We start from the raw sequence: 18790 nt of genomic DNA, 5'->3' as shown, positions 1-18790 counted from the left end.
TGATCTCATGGTTCATGAGTTCGAACTCTGCACCGGGATTCTCTCCCCGGATCTCCTCGTACCCCCCTCCAAAATAAGTAAACTTTAAAGAAAAAAGCAGTGCAGGATAGAAGAAAGAATATTAGTTTGGGAGTTGAGAAACAAACTACTCCTGTCTCCACCCCTAATGAATGAGCTGTGTGCCCTCTGGATGGTGATACCTTAACCTCTCTTGAGTTTCCTGCCTGGATAAATTAGAATTATACTAATTGCCATATCTGGAGCCCCTCGATGTGACAGAGACTTTGGTAATGTTAATTTATCAGTCCACCCAACTACCCAGTGAGGTGGGAACGACTGTCGCCACTTTAGAGATAAAGCGAGACCGGCTGGCAGAGCTGAATCGCCAAGACGCATGTGACGTGGGGGAAGTAGGTCTTCTCTTTGCCAACCCCCCATTCAGCCCCTGCAACTAAGAAAGGCAGGACTTCTTTCCTTGATGTGAAAGCGGAGACTAGGCAGGTACTGGACCACTTAGAACAGTCTTTATTGCTGGAAACAGAGGTTCTTACGCAGATAAGCGCAAGGCCTGGGAGTCAGGGCTCTGGCTCAGAGCAGCCACCTTTCCCCGAGGTCTCTTCCTCTGGGACTCATTTATCACCTTGGTTAAAATCCAGGGAAAGAGAACAATCAACAACTTGTTCCACCCGCGGGGCGGGGGGGAGAAACTGGCAGCAAATCCTAGAGTCGCTGTTACCAACAGTTCTGTTCCAAGGCAATTCCTAAGTGTCTAAATTTCCATGGCACATTTTGGAGGCTGCATGAGGGAGGGAGAGGACCTGCAGCCCTTATACCTACAGGCAAAAATGAGCGCTGGGAGGCTTTGCTAAGGGGAAGGGGAAGACAGCTTCAGAGGATTTTGACAGACATCTCTAGACCATCATATTCCAGGAAGGGGATCCATACGCTTCTGCCACTGGGTCAAACGCAGCTTGCCACTTGCTTTTGTACAGCCAGAGATCTAAGAATTTTATGTGTTTACACTGTTGGGAAAAAAAAATAAAAAGAAGAATTGTTTGTGACATGTGAAAATTACGTTAAATTCAAATTTGAGTGTCCATAAATAAAGTGATTTTGGAATGCAGCCACATGCCTTCATTTACATAGAGTCTGTGGTTGCTTCTGTGCTACGGTGGCAGAGTTGAGTAGTTGTGACATCAACCATGTGTCCCGAAAAGCCTAAAATATTTACCATCTGGCCCTTTCCAAAAAAGAAAAAAAAAAAAAAGAGAAGTTTGCTATCTCCTGTTCTAGGAAAAAGCATGTGCCTGGGGGGAGGGCATCACCATTCTGGAGGTACATACTTATTGACTTCCTCATCTCAGTTGTGCCTGGGGTCCCCAGGGCCAGTTAGGTCTGGTTGGTAGCCTGAGGGGTGTGGGCTCTCAGACCCGAGGAGGTAGGTTGTGGTCAGTGAATGAGTAGTCAGACCTGGCCTCCTCTGGCGAACCCTTCAAAAGTCAAGTCCTTTCCTCCCCCTCCAGAGTGCTGGTAGTCAGGCTTGGGCTCCTCAGGAGGGAGACTGGAGGGTTTTCCCCTGGAGACACTAACCAAGAGACAAGATCTAGACGCTGACAGTCGAGTCTAGTTCCCACCAGGCCCTCTAAGGGAAGCTCATTGTGGACAAATCCTGCCCACGTGCAGAGCCTTCCACGGAGCTTCCCAGAGTCCCGCACTGACGTGTGAATGGAGAGCCAAGATGTTTGAGGGAAGCCCTTATCATCTTTTTTTAAAGGTTTAATTTTTAAGTAAACTCCACACCCAACATGGGGCTCAACTCACAACCCTGAGATCAAGAGTCGCATGCTCTTCCAACTGAGCCAGCCAGGTACCCCAGGAAAGCCCTATCTTAAGGCTAGGTGTGGTGAGGTCCAGGTTTTGGGACCCATCAAGGAACACAGGACAGAGACGTGGCAGTGTTGCACCACATGTTTTACTGGGTGGAGCTTGCACAGGATTGCATGAAAGGGGCCTTACAGAGACAGTGGCAGCCCCCGGAGGGGGGGTAAGGCAAAGGACCACTCAGGAGAGAGGGGTCTAGGACAGAGGACTTGCATGTCTAGGTGACATTGCTCAGCAGCATGGTGGGGAGATTCTGGGTCAGAATCCCCTAAGAGCAGCATTGACCTGGTGGCTTTTTATAGCCCCTGGGTTTGTCTCATCCATGGCTAGCTGATGTTGGGTGCAGTTTTACAAAGCAGGCAGGCCCTACATGGCTAAAAATATGCTTGTGTGGGCTATATTTAAAGCAATAGGATGTGTAAGAATTTGAGTTTAGCACCGGTGGGCTTTGAGCCTGCTGTGAAGTAAACAACACAGGGGCCATCTTTAGCTTATTTATGGAACAGCTGGCACAGCAAGAGAAAGACCAGGAAACCTGTGATAATGAGGGAGCAGAAGGAAACATTTAATCAAACAACCTCTGCGGTTAATGTCTGCAGAGATAGGAGAAGAAATTGCAGGATGCTCTAAAAAAGGAACAGTCAGAAAACAGAAAGAGTATCTTGGAAATAACGTTAGTGCAAAAATGAAAAGTTCATTAGAAGAGAAGGTTAAGGGGACGCCTGGCTAGCTCAGTCGGTGGAGTGTGCGGCTCTTGATCTCGGGGTTGTGAGTTTGAGCCCTAGGTTGTATGTAGAGATTACTTACAAGTAAAATCTTAAGGGGTACCTGGGTGGCTCAGTTGGTTAAGCCTTCGACTTCAGCTCAGGTCATGATCTCACGGTCTATGAGTTTGAGCCCCACGTTGGGCTCTGTGCTGACAGCTTGGAGCCTGGAGCCTGCCTCAGATTCTGCGTCTCCCTCTCTCTGCCCCTCCTCTTCTCACGCTCTGTGTCTTTGTCTTTCTCAAAAATAAATACACATTAAAAATTTTTAATAAAAAAATAAAATCTTAAAAAAAGAGAGAGGGAGAAGGTTAAGGAAATATGCCAGCAAATAGAACAAAAAGACAAAGAGATTGAAAACATGAGTGAGCGCTCTCTTCAGCACATATACTGAGAATGTGAGTGAAAAACATGTGGAAATTAGAAAGTCAACCCAGGAGGTTCCACAGCTGAATTTCAGGAATTTTGGAGAGAGAAGAAAGTGAAGTGGGGGGAAATCATCAACAAAAGAGTGTAGGGAAATGTCACAGAAATACAGAACACGTACAGCCTGCTGAATGCTTAGCAAGAAGGAATTTGGGAAAGAAAGAAACAAAACCTCACCGATGTGAAATTTACTACCCCAAAGTATCCAGAAACAAACAAAAGAGGTCTCATCTAAAGGACTAAGACTCAGAATCCCAAGTAGGCACCCAGCACAGAGCCCCATGCAGAGCTTGATCTTACGACCTGAGCCAAAATCAAGAGTCTGATTAACCGAGTGAGCGACCCAGGTGCCCCTGCTCCTGATTTCTTAACTGCAACACTGAAAATTAGAAGACAAAATTCCAAGGAAGAATAATATCAAAACTAGAATTTTATACCCAAACTAAAGAAAGAGTAACGAGGACAGCAAAAGGGAAGTTTCAGTTATGCAAAGTCTCAAAATATTTACTCTATGGGCACACTGTCTCAGGAAGTTTATGGAAGGATGTGTGTCAGCCAAAGAAGGTGTACTCAAGAGAGAAATTGCCGGGGTGGGGGAGGGGGGCGCCTGGGTGTCTCAGTCAGTTAAATGTCTGACTTTGGGTTGAGCCATGATCTTGCTGGTCCAGAGTTCGAGCCCCACATTGGGCTCTGTGCTGACAGCTCAGAACCTGGAGCCTGCCTCGGATTCTGTGTCTCCCCCTCTCTCTGCTCCTCCCCTGCTTGTGCTCTGTCTCTATCTCTCAAAATTAAACAAACATTAAATGAGAGAGAGAAAGAGAGAGAGAAATGGGATCCGGCAGCAGTAGGAGACCCAGCATGGGGTGGGGCTGGGTCTGGGTCCAGGGCTCCCTGGGGTGCTGCTGATGGGAGACAGGTGTCCTGAGGTGACAGGTGTGTGGCAGCTGGGACAGCAGCCAGGTCATTGTGGAGCAAGAAGAAAGAGCTCCAGGATTTATCTTTTCCCTATTTTTAAAAAAATATTTTATGGGGCATCCAGGTGGCTCAATCAGTTGAGCGTCCAACTTTTGAATTCAGCTCAGGTCGTGGCCTCACAGTTCATGGGTTCGAGCCCTGCATGGGGCTCTGTGCTGACAGTGCAGAGCCTGATTGGGATTCTCTCTCTCTCTCTCTCTCTCTGTTCCTCCCCCACTTGTGCTCCCTCTCCTTCAAAATAAATACAGAAACTTAAAAAAAAAAACTTAAAAATATTTTATTTTTTGGGTGCCTGAGTGGCTCAATCGGTTAACTGTCTGACTTAGTTTCAGGTCATGATCTCATGGTCTGTGAGTTTGAGCCCCGTGTTGGGCTCTCTGCTTTCAGCACAGAGCCCACTTCAGATCCTTTGTCTTCCTCTCTCTCTGCCCCCCCCCAAATAAATAAACATTAAAAAAAAGATTTTATTTTTAGATAATCTCTACACCCAGCATGCTTGAACTTACAACCCCCAGATCAAGAGTCACATGCTCTGCTGACTGAGCCAGCCAGGTGCCCCAAAAGGGCTCCAGGATTTTTCTTTTTTTTTTTTTTTTTAAATTTTTTTTTTCAACGTTTTTTATTTTTATTTTTGGGACAGAGAGAGACAGAGCATGAACGGGGGAGGGTCAGAGAGAGAGGGAGACACAGAATCGGAAACAGGCTCCAGGCTCTGAGCCATCAGCCCAGAGCCTGACGCGGGGCTCGAACTACGGACCGCGAGATCGTGACCTGGCTGAAGTCGGACGCTTAACCGACTGCGCCACCCAGGCGCCCCTCCAGGATTTTTCTAAAGAGGAACATACATGGCTGTCCTCAGGTTATAGATCAAACTGTTCTCAAAACCTAAAAAAGACATTTTAGCTCCTATGGAAAAGGATCTTTTGCATTTCTTAAACCATTCCCCACCGCCTTTTTTTGTTTTGTTGTTGTTTGGCAGTTTTATTTTTTTTTTAAAACAAGACAAAATCAAATTTAATAGGTATACTTATGGGGAATCCACACAGATAGGAAATTCTGAAGACAGGGAGGCCACATGAAGCTTATATGAGCTCAGGAAAGAGGTAAGGGTCTGAGGACACAAAGGGGAGAAAAGTCAACAGCAAGAAGGTGAAAGGAGATGTTTGGAAAAACTAGATGGCTCTTTTGGGCACATGAGCTCCATTGGTAAAGGTTGGGAGGGTGGCTGTTAATACTCTGCTCAGTGCAGGTTTTCCTTTCCAATGTGAATTTACACGGTTATGGGGGAGGCAAAGTGCTTTTTCTGCATCTGCTGGGTTTTTATTAATTTTAACTTGGAATAATCTTTATGCCAAAGTGGCACATTTTGGGGTGTCTCATCCTGCACCCTTTCAACTCCTCCATCTGGAACTTTCCTGAAACTTCCACATGTTACAAGTTGAGCTGGCAAATAGTTGGTCTCCTTGAGCAAGTCTTGGTCCTGACGGTAGGCCAGTTTAGTTCATTTGAAGAGGCGGTGATTGAAGAGGCTGTTTTGTTTTTGTTAATTTTTTTTTCAACGTTTTTTATTTATTTTTGGGACAGAGAGAGACAGAGCATGAACGGGGAGGGGCAGAGAGAGAGGGAGACACAGAATCGGAAACAGGCTCCAGGCTCCGAGCCATCAGCCCAAAGCCTGACGCGGGGCTCGAACTCACGGACCGCGAGATCGTGACCTGGCTGAAGTCGGACGCTCAACCGACTGCGCCACCCAGGCGCCCCGAAGAGGCTGTTTTGGAAAAGCAATCAAGTCCTGATGGTTTCCCATGTCATTTGTTATCCGTGCACCTATTTGGTAATAGGAAGAAGACAGAACTTCCTGTAAAGAATATTCTGCCATCTCTGGCTATCCCTGAATGCAAGATCACACTACTTTGTCTTAAACACTCTATTTTCCCTTTTTTACACTATGTAGTGAAACTCCCCCAAATGCACAGAGCTCCTGGGCTTTCCAGTCGGCCTGGGGCCTATTATAAAATGCAAAGCGCAGGCCTGGGAGAGCTGGGGTGCTTCTAGCCAGCCATGCTGAAGCCCAATTAGTCCTGTCGTCCCATCCATTGGCGGTTAAGAACTTGAAACACAGCTGTTGTCTTCATTCCAGAGAGGAAAAGCAGAGTCTCTATCTGGAGAAGGATTTTAGTGAAAAGAGCCTGAGCTTTGAACCTGAGTGGACTTGACTCTGCCATTCTGTAGCTGCCGAACGTTGGCAACTGTCTCTACCTCTGTTTCCTCCTTAAGGTTTCAGGCATGGTAATTCCAAACTTGGGGAGCTGATATGAGTTTAAACATTGATGGCATCATGGATACAAAATATCTAGTAGCATCCACGGTTGCCAGCAGGTGCTTGACACTTTGTGGCTGTTATACGTGTTACTGTTCCATAGTTTCCCAGGGCTTTCCTCTGTCCTGGCTCATTGATCCTTCAAGTATTATGTCCTACTTAAGGACAGACAGGGGTGCCTGGGTGGCTCAGTTGGTTAAGCATCTGACTTTGGCTGAGGTCATGATCTCATGGTTCATGAGTTCGAGCCCCTTGTTACGCTCTGTGCTCTTTGGATCCTCTGTCCCTCTCTCTCTGCACCTTCCCTGCTCATGTTCTCTACCTCTCAAAAATAAATAAACATTAAAAAAATAAATGGGGCGCCTGGGTGGCTCAGTCGGTTGGGCGGCCGACTTCAGCTCAGGTCATGATCTCGCGGTCCGTGAGTTCGAGCCCTGCGTCAGGCTCTGTGCTGACAGCTCAGAGCCTGGAGCCTGTTTCAGATTCTGTGTCTCCCTCTCTGTGACCCTCCCCCGTTCATGCTCTGTCTCTTTCTGTCTCAAAAATAAATAAACGTTAAAAAAAATTTTTTTTAAATAATAAAAACAGACAAACCAAAGCTCAGCATCAGGCTAGTATTATGGGGTGGCTCCTTTGGGGCATAGCATTATTGGGCAATGCTCTAACACAGAAAGAGCCCTTAGGAAGTGAACTTCCTTGAAAGAGCAATCATCTGCCAGTGGTTTTACCTCCAGTTCCACCTTTACAGCAGCAAACCATGTGGTTGAAAACAGACTGTGATTATGGACCTGGTCCCAGAAAGAGGGCATTTTAATGTTCCAGGTGGGACCAGAGGGATAAGTGATGACAGGAGACAGAGTAGATCCATGAAATAATGTTTGTATAACCATCGCCCAAAAAGAAATTGGAAAACAAGTGTGTATGAATCACTTCAGTCTTGTAAATCACTACATAAATGGGGTAAGAAATGTCAGGGTAGTAGTCTGCAATAAGGTTTGAGAAATAAGGACTTAGTCCAAGCAAAGGACAGATTTTGTTTGTTTTTATTTTTAAAGAGGCTTAGAGTTCCTCTTTAAACATTACAAAGTAAATATTTGTGTCAAACCGTGTTTTTAAAATGGCCTATGGAATGGGTTGTTCCAAGGATGGAATTTTAAACAAATTTAGACTTGAGTCACTTAGAAATCATGTTAAAAACCTCAGAGACTGTTATAATAACTGACATGAAAGCAAGATTCATGTCATTAATTGAGCAAATTATCGGTGTATATGAGGCTTCTGTTTACTTTTTCTTTGAAAAAGAAATGTACAGAAAACCTAAGAGAGGTTTCTTAGGTAGGATCATTTCATTGTGTAAAGGATGTTCATTATGTTGACCAAGTCAGGAAAAATGAGTTAAATCATATCCCCATAGGAAAGTGTCATACATTTTATTTTTTTAAACATTTTTTAATGTATTTATTTTGAGAGAGAGAGAGAGAGAGAGAGAGAATCCCAAGCAGGCTCTGAGCTGTTAGTGCAGAGCCTGGGGTGGGGCTTGAGCCTATGAACTGTGAGATCATTACCTCAGCAGAGATAACGAGTCAGATGCTCAACCAACTGAGCCACCCAGGTGCCCCAAGTGTCATACATTTTAGAAAGATTTCCATGCAGAGTGATTAGAAGTGTTATTTCTCGGGGGCACCTGGGTGGCTGGGTTGGTTAAGAGTCTGACTCTTGATCTCAGCTCAGGTCTTGGTCTCACGGTTTGTGAGTTCCAGCCCCGTGTTGGGCTCTGTGCTTATGGCATGGAGCCTGCTTGGGATTCTGTCTCTCCTTCTCTCTGCCTCTCTCCACGCAGTGCGTGCTCTCTCTCAAAATAAATAAATAAACATTAAAAAAAAAGAAGTATTATTTCTCAAAACATTAGCAAGAAGCCAATAAATGAGGGTTGGAAGCAGAAAAATTATTTACAACTGTAAAATATTACAAGAGTAAAATACTAACATATAAATGGTTATCTCTAATAAACAACACAAATACATTCCAATAGTCCATTTATAGATTGGCTCTTGGGAACTTGGAGCTTATTTTTCCAATGAAACAGTGCTGTAAGCATCAGTTATGTTCTCACAAAAGCTTAGCCAAAACAGAATGTAGCCAAAATGCCATATACCTGCGGTGGAAAATAGCAGAAGATGTTATTGCAGTTCTGGCATCTAAGTACAAAGGGAAAACAATACAGCTGGGTTAGAAACAGTATTCATTTTGGGTCTCGTATTGGAGGAGTCGAACAAGACAACTGGAGAGGTTCTGAGTGAGCACCCGTGTCATTTCACTTGGGAGTTATATGGTCTCTCTTTTTCCTTTTTTTAATTTTTTAGTGTTTATTTATTTATTTATTTATTTATTTTTTTAACATTTTTTAAAATTTATTTTTGGGACAGAGAGAGACAGAGCATGAACGGGGGAGGGGCAGAGAGAGAGGGAGACACAGAATCGGAAACAGGCTCCAGGCTCCGAGCCATCAGCCCAGAGCCTGACGCGGGGCTCGAACTCACAGACCGCGAGATCGTGACCTGGCTGAAGTCGGACGCTTAACCGACTGCGCCACCCAGGCGCCCCTGTTTATTTATTTTTGAGAGAGAGAGACACACACACAGAGCATGAGTGGGGGAGGGGCAGAGAGAGAGGGAGACACAGAACCCGAAGCAGGCTCCAGGCTCCGAGCTGTCAACACACAGCCTGACGTGGGACTTGAACTCATGGACTCCAAGATCATGACCTGAGCTGAAGTCGGACACTTAACCGCTGAGCCACCCAGGTGTGCCTTGTCTCTTCTTCTTCTTTTTAAAATTTTTAATGTTTATTTAATTTTGAGAGACAGAGTGTGAGTGGGGGAATGACAGAGAGAGAGGGAGACACAGAATCCGAAGCAGGCTCCAGGCTCTGAGCTGTCAGCACAGAGCTGGACATGGGGCTTGAACTCATGAACCGTGAGATCACAACCTGAGCCGAAGTCGGATTCCAAACTGACTGAGCCACCCAGGCACCCCATTGTCTCTTCTTTTCTTAATATGCTTGTATCTCTGATTAACTGTTACTCAAATCAGCCATGATTAGTGTTGTTCTTAGGCTCATAAGTGGAATGAAAAGGGTGAGATGGAAAAGGACAGTAACTTTCCTAAGGTAAAGCCAGGTGATGAAAAATGTCCCTATTGCAGGGACATGGAGAGGGAACTGCCTGATGTGGCACCCCTGAATGGTGGGCAGTGACGGGTAGAAAAGGGTAGTGCTGAGTGCATGGTTTCCCTTGGTTGGTGAGGAAGACGTGCCAGCTCAGACATGTCCGGCCCAACTCCTGCTTCCTGGTCAAAGCTTTCAGGGGTTGTGGATGGGAAGGGGTAGGGGTGTGTGAAGGGGGGTTGGGGGTCAGATGGGAAAGGAGGCGGCAGGTGCATCTGGCTACTGTCCTTATACAACATTTGTCAAGTAGGTCCTAGTAACTTAAGGATTACCCTGTACTGTATACACTTCAATCTCCTCCACTCACCCTGCTTTCCCCCAAGTTTCCCCAGTTTCTGACAACCGTGCACCTCTGCTTTAGAAGTGGAAATTATTATCCATCATACCCGCTCCTGAGAAGTTAAGAAAAAATGTAGCTTGAGAGGTTATAAAAGGTCCAGAAGAAAGTGGTGACCAGATAGTCTGCTTCAGCTAGAATACGTTCCTGGGGTGTGAACGGTGCATAGACACTTGGTAGACGGGGGGAACGGTATTACTGGAATGTGAAGTCACGTTGTTTTGTACACAAGTTTTCTCAGCACGTTAATGTTTTGCGCTGCTAGGCAACAGCCCCCCAAAGCAAAGCACACTAACAAAGCTGAATTCAGTGAGCTGTGAGGCATTGGAGGACAGCAAACACCCTTCTTTCTTTCTGGCAGCTCAGGTGGTTACAGGCTTTATTTTGGAAAGGCTATTTCGCGGTGGGCTTGAATCTTTGTGCTTTGCCCATATTTCCCTAATTCAAAGGCCTCCCTCTTTCATCTCAGCTACCTGCTCCTTTTATTTTACACTTAAAGAAAATTTTTTTTTTAAGTAGGCTCTGTGCCCATCGTGGGCTTGAACTCACGACCCCAAGATCAAGAGTCACATGGTCTATCGATTCAGCCATCCAGGAATCCCCTACCTGCTCCTTTTACTTTAAATGGTCTTCCCAGTTTTATTGGTACATAATTGACATATTGTATTAGTTTAAGGTGTACAACATAATGATTTGATATATGTATATATTGCAAAATAGTCACCACAATAAGTTAACATCCATCACCATACATAGTAACAAGTTTTTTTCTTTTCTTTAAAAAATTTTTAAAATTTATTTTGAAAGCGAGAGAGCAAGAGCGAATGCGAGAAAGAGAATAAGCCAGGGAGGGACAGAGAAAGAGGGAGAGAGAAACCCAAGCAGTCTTTGCACTGTTAGCACAGAGATCTGAACCCATGAATAGTGAGATCACGACCTGAGCCAAAAGCAAGAGTCAGACGCTTGACCGACTGAGCCACCCAGGTGCCCCCCAAGTTTTTTTCTTGTGATAAGAACTTTTAAGATTGACGCCCTCAGCAACTTTCAAATATACAATACTATAGGCACCATACTATACATATACATCACATTCCCAGAAATTAACCTTATACCTGAAAGTTTGTACCTTTGACCCATTTTCCCCAATCCCAAGCCTCTGGCAACCACCAATCTGTTCTCTGTTTCTATGAGATTTTGGGGGGTTTTACATGTAAGTGAGATCATATGGTATTTGCCTTTCTGTGTATGATTTATTTAGCATAATGCCTCTATCTAGGTCCATCTATGTTATTGCCAATGGCAGGATTTCCTTTTTTTTTTTTTTAATGGCTGATTAATATTCCATTTTAAATATATTATCTATATATCTCACATTTTCTTCATCCATTCATCTACAGATGGACACTGGGTTGCTTCTGCGTCTTGGCTATTGTAAATAATGTCAGATAAATATCCAGAAGTGGAATTGCTGAATCATATAGTAAAAGTAGGTAGCTATTTTAAGTCTTTTGAGAAAACCGTCATACTTCTCTGTCCTTCATAGTGGCTGCACTGATTTACACTCCCACTAACATTGCACAAGGGGTCCCTTTTCTCCGCATCCTCACCAGCATCTGTTATTGCTTATGTTTCTGAGGACAGCCGTTCTAACAGGTGTGAGGTGACATCTCATTGTCGTTTTGATTTGCATTTCCTGATGATTAGTGCTGTTGAACATCGTTTCACGTACCGGTTGGTCATTTGTATGTCTATCCTTTTATTTACTTATAGTTTTTTGTGTTTTTTTTTTAAGTAATCTCTATGCCCAATGTGGGGCTTGAACTCATGACCCTGATAGCACGAGTCACACGCTCCACCAACTGAGCCAGCCAGGGGCCCCCTATTATTTTGCTTTATTTTATTTTGTAAAGATTTTATTTTTAAGTAATCTCTACACCAAACGTGGGGCTGAACTTACAACCCCACGATTTAGAGTCGCATGTTCCACCAACTGAGCCAGTCAGGTGCCCCAGGAACAAACAAAAATCTTAAAAAGCAGAATAGAAACAAATCTAAACTGAGGAAACTGAGGACAAGTGAAGACACCAAGAAAAGTGCCAGATGTCTGAGCCGATACAAAAGAAAAAAAAAAGTAACGAGTGACACCACTTCAAATCAAGCGCAGAAAGATACAGGGGGACTATACTATCCTACACTTCGCTATCCTATACCTGCACATCCTAACCTATCCTATAACCTATTCCACCCTATCCTCAGAGGACTCAGTGGTACCTGCCACACACATTGAGGTGGGTGCTTTTACCTCATTCACTTGTCCCTTTTAAATCTTACTATTATCCCTCCTTTAGAAACAAAGAATCTGAGGGTCAGAAAGGTTAAGAAATTGCCCGAGGTCACACAGCTGGTAAGTGGCATTCAGATATCATTTTGCTATATTATCTCTAGAAAACAAACCCAGGGTTTTTTGTACTTTTTTTTTTCCTTTTTTTTTTTTTTAAAGGGGCTTGGCTATTTCTTGCAGAAGTGGTTAAACAATCTCCAGGGCAGGGATCTGTGGTCACACACAATTCTTTAATCTCCACAACCCCGGCACAGAATAAACATTTATCAGGATGGTGTTGAAATATTTACCACGCTCCCGGCAGCTCTCCCCACCTTTTCACCTTTGTGCTTTTGCTCCAGCTCTATCTGGAACGTTCCAGGCTGGTAGGCATTTCCCCAGACCCAGCTCCTACCCCTCCTTGCAGTAGCAGCCCCCTTGCAAAGTCTTCCCTGTTCGGATCCCTGCCAAGTGGCGGGGCCCGGCGGGGAGGGGTGGGGGGTGGGGGGTGAGGTCTTCACCTGTGCTTCGGGTATCTCACGTTGTGTCAGGAGCACACCCGTCAGCGACCTTGCTCGAGTGTCCCCGTGTGGGGCAGGCGAGAATCTGGCCTGAATCCTCCCTCCCCCTACTGCTAGCCCAGCGCTCGGGTTACTGTGTGCGCTGAAGAAGAAAACGCAAAGCTGACGGATCCGGGGCGCATTTCGCAGTTCAACCACCACTTCATTTTCTTTTTTTTTTTTTTTTAATTTTTTTTTCAATGTTTTTTATTTATTTTTGGGACAGAGAGACACAGAGCATGAACGGGGGAGGGGCAGAGAGAGAGGGAGACACAGAATTGGAAACAGGCTCCAGGCTCCGAGCTGTCAGCACAGAGCCCGACGCGGGGCTCGAACTCACAGACGCGAGATCGTGACCTGGCTGAAGTCGGCCGCTTAACCGACTGCGCCACCCAGGCGCCCCCCACCACTTCATTTTCAAAAGGACTTTCCCTGTGGAGCAACACGGATTTGGGAGGCAGCGCGGTCGGCCTGAATTCTGCAGCCAGGCGGAACGGGTGGGTGTGCGTGGGTAACCGTGGACACCGCCCCCTCCCCCCCCCCCCCCCCCCCCCCCCAACCCGCGCAAGTCTTTGTTAAGTTCCTCGCCTGCCCGGGGCACAAAGGGAAGGCGAGACCCGAATGCGCGCACAGGTGGAGACGCGGTGCCCGCAGGGCACTGCCGGGCCTTCTCCGGACCCCACAGGCCGCGCTGCGGTCTGGGTGACCCCTGCCTCTGCCCTGGGGTGGGGGTGGAGAACACCAAGTCACGTAAAGAGCGCACTGACGCTCCGGCCCGCCCCGGGCCGCAGTCTCCCGTCTCCCGCAGCCACACAAAGGCCGGAAGTGCGCCCGAGCTGGCCTGTGGAGGCGACCTCTCTAGGACTCAGGAGGCCCCAGTTCTCGGTGGTTCTCTAGGCCAGCGGGACGCGTACCGGTAGCGCCATGCCCTAGACCCGGACTCCCAGGGCGTGTACCCAACTCCGGGGGCAGCAAAATGAATTAAAAGAAAAACAAAACAAAACAACGACAACAAAAACCTGGAGACCGAGTCCAGCAACTCGTGAGAGCGAATGTCCCCTTAAATTGTATCCAGGCCTGAGTTTCAGCTGAGGGGTCGGAGCACAGTGTATTCTTTATCACGGTGGCTGCCCCAGGAGGAGGAGGAGGGGGAGGGGAAGGGGGGGAGGAGGATGGGGAGGAAATGAGGCCTAGAGAAGGTTCTCTCCTGCTCAGGGTCTCCCGGTGACAGATTTAAGGCAGAACCCAGGACTTGTGCCACCGTGGCCTGTGCACTTGCCATTGCCCGGGGCTCCCTCTCATCTGAAATGAACACTGAAAATTAAAACCTACGAGTTCAAAATGGCAGGAAACCTCAAACAATGTCAAAAACCGATCAAGTGGAGTGTGCAAGAGTTCAGAGAAGACCATCTCATACCCGTTAAAATGGCTACTAACAAAAAAAAACCCAAAACAAACAAGTGGTGGAAAGGATGTGGAGAAATTGGAACCTTTGTCCACCAGCATGGCTGGTGGGGATGTAAAATCTGTGCAGCCACTGTGGAAAACAGTATGGCAGCTCCTCAAAAAATTTAAAGGAAAATTACCATGTTATCCAAGCAATTTCACTCCTGGGTATAGACCCCAGAGAATTTAAAGCAGGGACCTGAAGAGATACTGTATGGGTTTGTTCATAGCAACATTGTTCAGGATAGCCCCAAAGTAGAAGCAAGCCAAGTGTCCGTTGATGAATGGATGAACAAAACACAGTACATACATACTATGGAATATGATTCAACCTTAAAAAGGAAGGGAAAGTTTGACACTGATCCTACTATGGTAATCTTTTACAATATGTAATTGTATCAAATGGTCACACCGTACACCTTAAACTTACATTGTATTATATGTTAATTATACCTCAACGAAAGAGGGGAATCTATTCTATTTAAAAAAAATCACACAAAAGGGATGCCTGTCAGTCTCAGTTGGTAGAGCCTGGGACTCTTGATCTCAGAGTCATGAGTTCAAGCCCTATGTTGGGTGTGGAGCCTATAAAAAATAATCACATTAGAAAAAAAAAATCACATTAGAGGAAAACCCTAAGACAGGAATTAATTTGGGAAAAATTTTAGGCAATGCCCAAATCTTGTTTAGTCTCACAAGAGGCACTCAAATCAGGACCCTCCGGAAAGTAGTAAGTGTGGCCAAACTCCAAGGCATTTATTAGGATTTCTTATACATCTGAGAATTTATGTTGGTCAGAAATCCTAGCAAAGGTGGAAATGCTTCCAGTTTAACTCAAGCCAAAAGAAATGTTAGAAAGGCTGCTCTGGAGGGGTGCCTGGGTGGCTCAGTAAGTTAAGCATCTGACTCTTGATTTCAAGAGATCTCATGGTTTGTGGGTTTGAGCCCTGTGTCAGGCTCTGTGCTGACAGCTTGGGGCCTGCTTGGGATTCTCTCTCCCTTGCTCTCTGCCCCTCCCCCACTCCTCTCTCTCTCTCTCTCTCTCTCTCTCTCAAAATAAACTTAGGAAAAAAAAAGGAAATTAGAGACTGAAGAAATAGCTGATTTAAAGGTTTACTTCATATGTTAGAAGTAGATCGGGGCGCCTGGGTGGCGCAGTCGGTTAGGCGTCCGACTTCAGCCAGGTCACGATCTCGCGGTCCGTGAGTTCGAGCCCCGCGTCAGGCTCTGGGCTGATGGCTCGGAGCCTGGAGCCTGTTTCCAGTTCTGTGTCTCCCTCTCTCTCTGCCCCTCCCCCGTTCATGCTCTGTCTCTCTCTGTCCCAAAAATAAAAAAAAAAAAAAAAAAAAAAAAAAAAAAAAAAAAAGAAGTAGATCCCTCTGTCATACCATTTGCCACGTGTTGGGATTTTGTCTCAAAAGCCAGGCCTATTGATACAAGTATCTGGGTCCAACAGTCAGTTCTGGATGAATCCAAGCCCTCCTGTCCCTTAGCATAATAACCTCAAGCTTCATCTGTGTTGTAGCATGTGTCAGAATTTCCTTTCTGGGGTGCCTGGGTGGCTTAGTCAGTAAAGCATGTGACTCTTGATTTCAAGGTTGTGAGTTCAAGCCCCACATTGGGCATAGAGCCTACCTACAAAAAAAAAAAGAAAAAAAAAAAAGAAAAAGAATTTCCTACTTTTTTTTTTTTTTTTTTAATTTTTTTCAACGTTTTTTATTTATTTTTGGGACAGAGAGAGACAGAGCATGAACGGGGGAGGGGCAGAGAGAGAGGGAGACACAGAATCGGAAACAGGCTCCAGGCTCCGAGCCATCAGCCCAGAGCCTGACGCGGGGCTCGAACTCACGGACCGCGAGACCGTGACCTGGCTGAAGTCGGACGCTTAACCGACTGCGCCACCCAGGCGCCCCGAGAATTTCCTACTTTTTAAGGTTGAATAATATTGCATTGTGTGGATAGACCACACTTCGTTTATCTATTCACGCTTGGATGAACACTTGGGTTGATTTCACTTTTCTTGACCTTTAAAGAAGGAAATGGCATAATCTCACCTGTGTTGTCAGAGCATCAGGGATGACTGGAAAGACAGGTGACCTGGGAGGACTGTGCACTACTGGATGCAGACACATTTAGACAGGAGCAATGTGGGTGGAGAAAAGGACCAGAGTGAGAGCATAATTTAGCTTTGGATGGTTGGGAGGATAAAGAAAAATCTGAAGGAAGGAGAGGAGGTAGAGGGAAGAGAGGTTGTTTTGGTTTTCTTTGGGGATGGGGTCGGCGGGGGGTGGGGGGGAATCAAGCTGGAATCCGAACTCTTGATTCTGAGGGGTCTTCAGGACATTCAGGTGGAAATGCTGGGGGACAGGTGTGAAAGCGGTGTGAGATGACACAATAATTATAAGAGGGATCAGCAAACACAGTTGAAAGGAAATGCCACCCAGGGTTCCTGGCAGCCCTACAGTTTTTTATTTTGAGAGAGAGAGTGCACCCACACTTGCGGGGAAGGGGCAGAGAAAGAATTCCAAGCTGGCTTTCGAACTCACGAACTGTGAGATCATGACCTGAGCATAAGCCAAGAGTGGGGAGGCTTAACTGACTAAGCCACTCAGGCGACCCCAGCCCCTACAACTTCCTAAAGCTGCTGGGAGAACCTCTCCAAATCCGTTAGCATGGTACATAGTGTCCTCTCGTGACAATAAGGTGCAACTGCAGCTGAGCCTACAAGCTAGGGAGGAAATGTTTTTCGGAATCCTGAAGGCGGCAGTTCTGTCCCTTAGCTGAAGGAAATCTGACACTGACTCACACACTGTTTTAAGATCCTCATGTAAACACTGGGTGCTCAAGGGTCCAGGGAAGCTGACTGCTCGCTCAGTAAGTGCTGTGAGCCTAGGAGGCACCTGTGAGCACAGTAGGAATGGTTCGTGGACAGATGGAGGAGAAAGGCAAGGTCAAAGGGGTGTAGTTAAATGAGAACAGTGTGTATATTGAAATTATTTTGGGGTCACCCTCATGGTTCCACATTTCCTTTCAACTATTTTACGAAAAAATTTTTTAATGTTTAGTTTTGAGGGAGAGAGACAGAGCGTGAGCAGGAGAGGGGCAGAGAAAGAGGGAGACACAGAATCGGAAGCAGGTTCCAGGCTCTCAGCTGTCAGCAGAGAGGCCCATGCCGATGCCAGGCTTGAACTCATGAGCTGTGAGATCATGACCTGAGTCTAAGTCAGACGCAACTAACTGAGCCACCCAGGTGCCCCTACTTTCAACTATTAATGTACAACAATCAATATTTAATTTTCCAGCCAGGCAGCTTTAGTTTGAATAAATTATCTGCCTGGGTGGTCCCTAAGAAACAGAACTACCTGGAAAACATTTTGCTTTGGGGTTCTTTCTTTTTTTTAATCTTTCTTTCTTGTTTATTTTTTTATTTTTTTATTTTGTTTTTAGTACACTCCACACTCAATGTGAGGCTAGAACTCACAACCCTGAGATCAAAAGCTGTGTGCTCCACTGACTGAGGCAGCCTGGAACCCCGTGCTTTGTGCTTCTTATCTCCTTCTAACTGGCCCTGTCACAGTTAGGGAAAGGTCATTTCAGAAGTCTGCACATTTCTTTTTTTTTTTTTTTTTAATTTTTTTAACGTTTATTTATTTTTGAGACAGAGGGAGACAGAGCATGAACGAGGGAGGGTCAGAGAGAGGGACACACAGAATCCCAAACAGGCTCCAGGCTCTGAGCCGTCAGCACAGAGCCCGACACGGGGCTCGAACTCACGGACCACGAGATCACGACCTGAGCCGAAGTCGGCCGCTTAACCGACGGAGCCACCCAGGCGCCCCTGCACATTTATTTCATACTACACCCAGAATGTCCCAAATGGCAGAGACCTCCCGGTGGTAGGCGGTATCAGGATGAGGTTTGACTATAGTGAATGAGATTCCAAATGAGAGCGGCTTAAGCAAGACAGAGGATTATTTTTGTCACGTTTGTAAAGTTCAGGGCTGGATTGGTGGTTCCACTGGCACCTGGTACCCTGATCCCTTCCAGCTTTCTGCTCTCCTATCCCCAGGGTGTGGTTCTCAATGTCACAGTCCAAGATTGAACTCCAGGTACCACATCCATTCCCAAGGAGCAGGAAGAGGAAGACCAAAGGGGGGAGGACGGCTCACCCCTTCCCTGTAAGGGCCTGACCTGGGAAGTGCATGGAACACTTCTGTTGTCTTGAGGAGTGAATAAATTAATAGAGTTTTGAACAGCACTTGGCTTAAGAATGCCTTTCTTTCAATAACAACCATGATAGTAATACTTAATATAGCTAATAATGTTTGAATGCTTCCTATGTACCTGCTACTAAAGAGCGTTACCTGTGTTAGCCCACTTGACCCTCTTCAAGTGGGATATTTTCCACACTGGTGCTATTTCACAGACAAGCAAACAGGTAGAGAGATCATACAGTTATAAATGGCAGTTATAAATTCCAGTCAAAACCATTCAATTGTATTCCAGAATCTGCTTGCTTAACCAGTAAGCCATACT

At 45.9% G+C, this 18790-nt stretch overlaps 2 long non-coding RNA genes across 3 annotated transcripts in view; one reads left to right on the top strand and one right to left on the bottom strand.

Annotated features, from left to right (window-relative positions):
• LOC131500911 (uncharacterized) overlaps nucleotides 1-18512 on the top strand; it is a 29080-nt gene extending 10568 nt beyond the window's left edge. Inside the window, exon 2 of the long non-coding RNA XR_009256525.1 lies at nucleotides 18324-18512. This is a non-coding gene — a long non-coding RNA (uncharacterized LOC131500911). The remainder of the gene's footprint in view (nucleotides 1-18323) is intronic.
• LOC131500915 (uncharacterized) lies at nucleotides 505-12973 on the bottom strand. 2 transcript variants are annotated; one of them, XR_009256531.1, is made up of 2 exons: nucleotides 12770-12973; nucleotides 505-1022 (listed from the first exon to the last, which is right to left on the bottom strand). It is a non-coding gene; the product is annotated as an uncharacterized LOC131500915 (long non-coding RNA). The 2 variants fall into 2 exon arrangements; XR_009256530.1 differs by lacking the exon at nucleotides 12770-12973 and adding an exon at nucleotides 2710-4621.
• Nucleotides 18513-18790: the final 278 nt, after the last annotated feature.

The sequence above is a fragment of the Neofelis nebulosa genome, chromosome 18 (genome assembly GCF_028018385.1).
Source record: "Neofelis nebulosa isolate mNeoNeb1 chromosome 18, mNeoNeb1.pri, whole genome shotgun sequence".
Taxonomy (NCBI): domain Eukaryota; kingdom Metazoa; phylum Chordata; class Mammalia; order Carnivora; family Felidae; genus Neofelis; species Neofelis nebulosa.
This window is presented reverse-complemented; position numbering and strand designations above follow the sequence as displayed.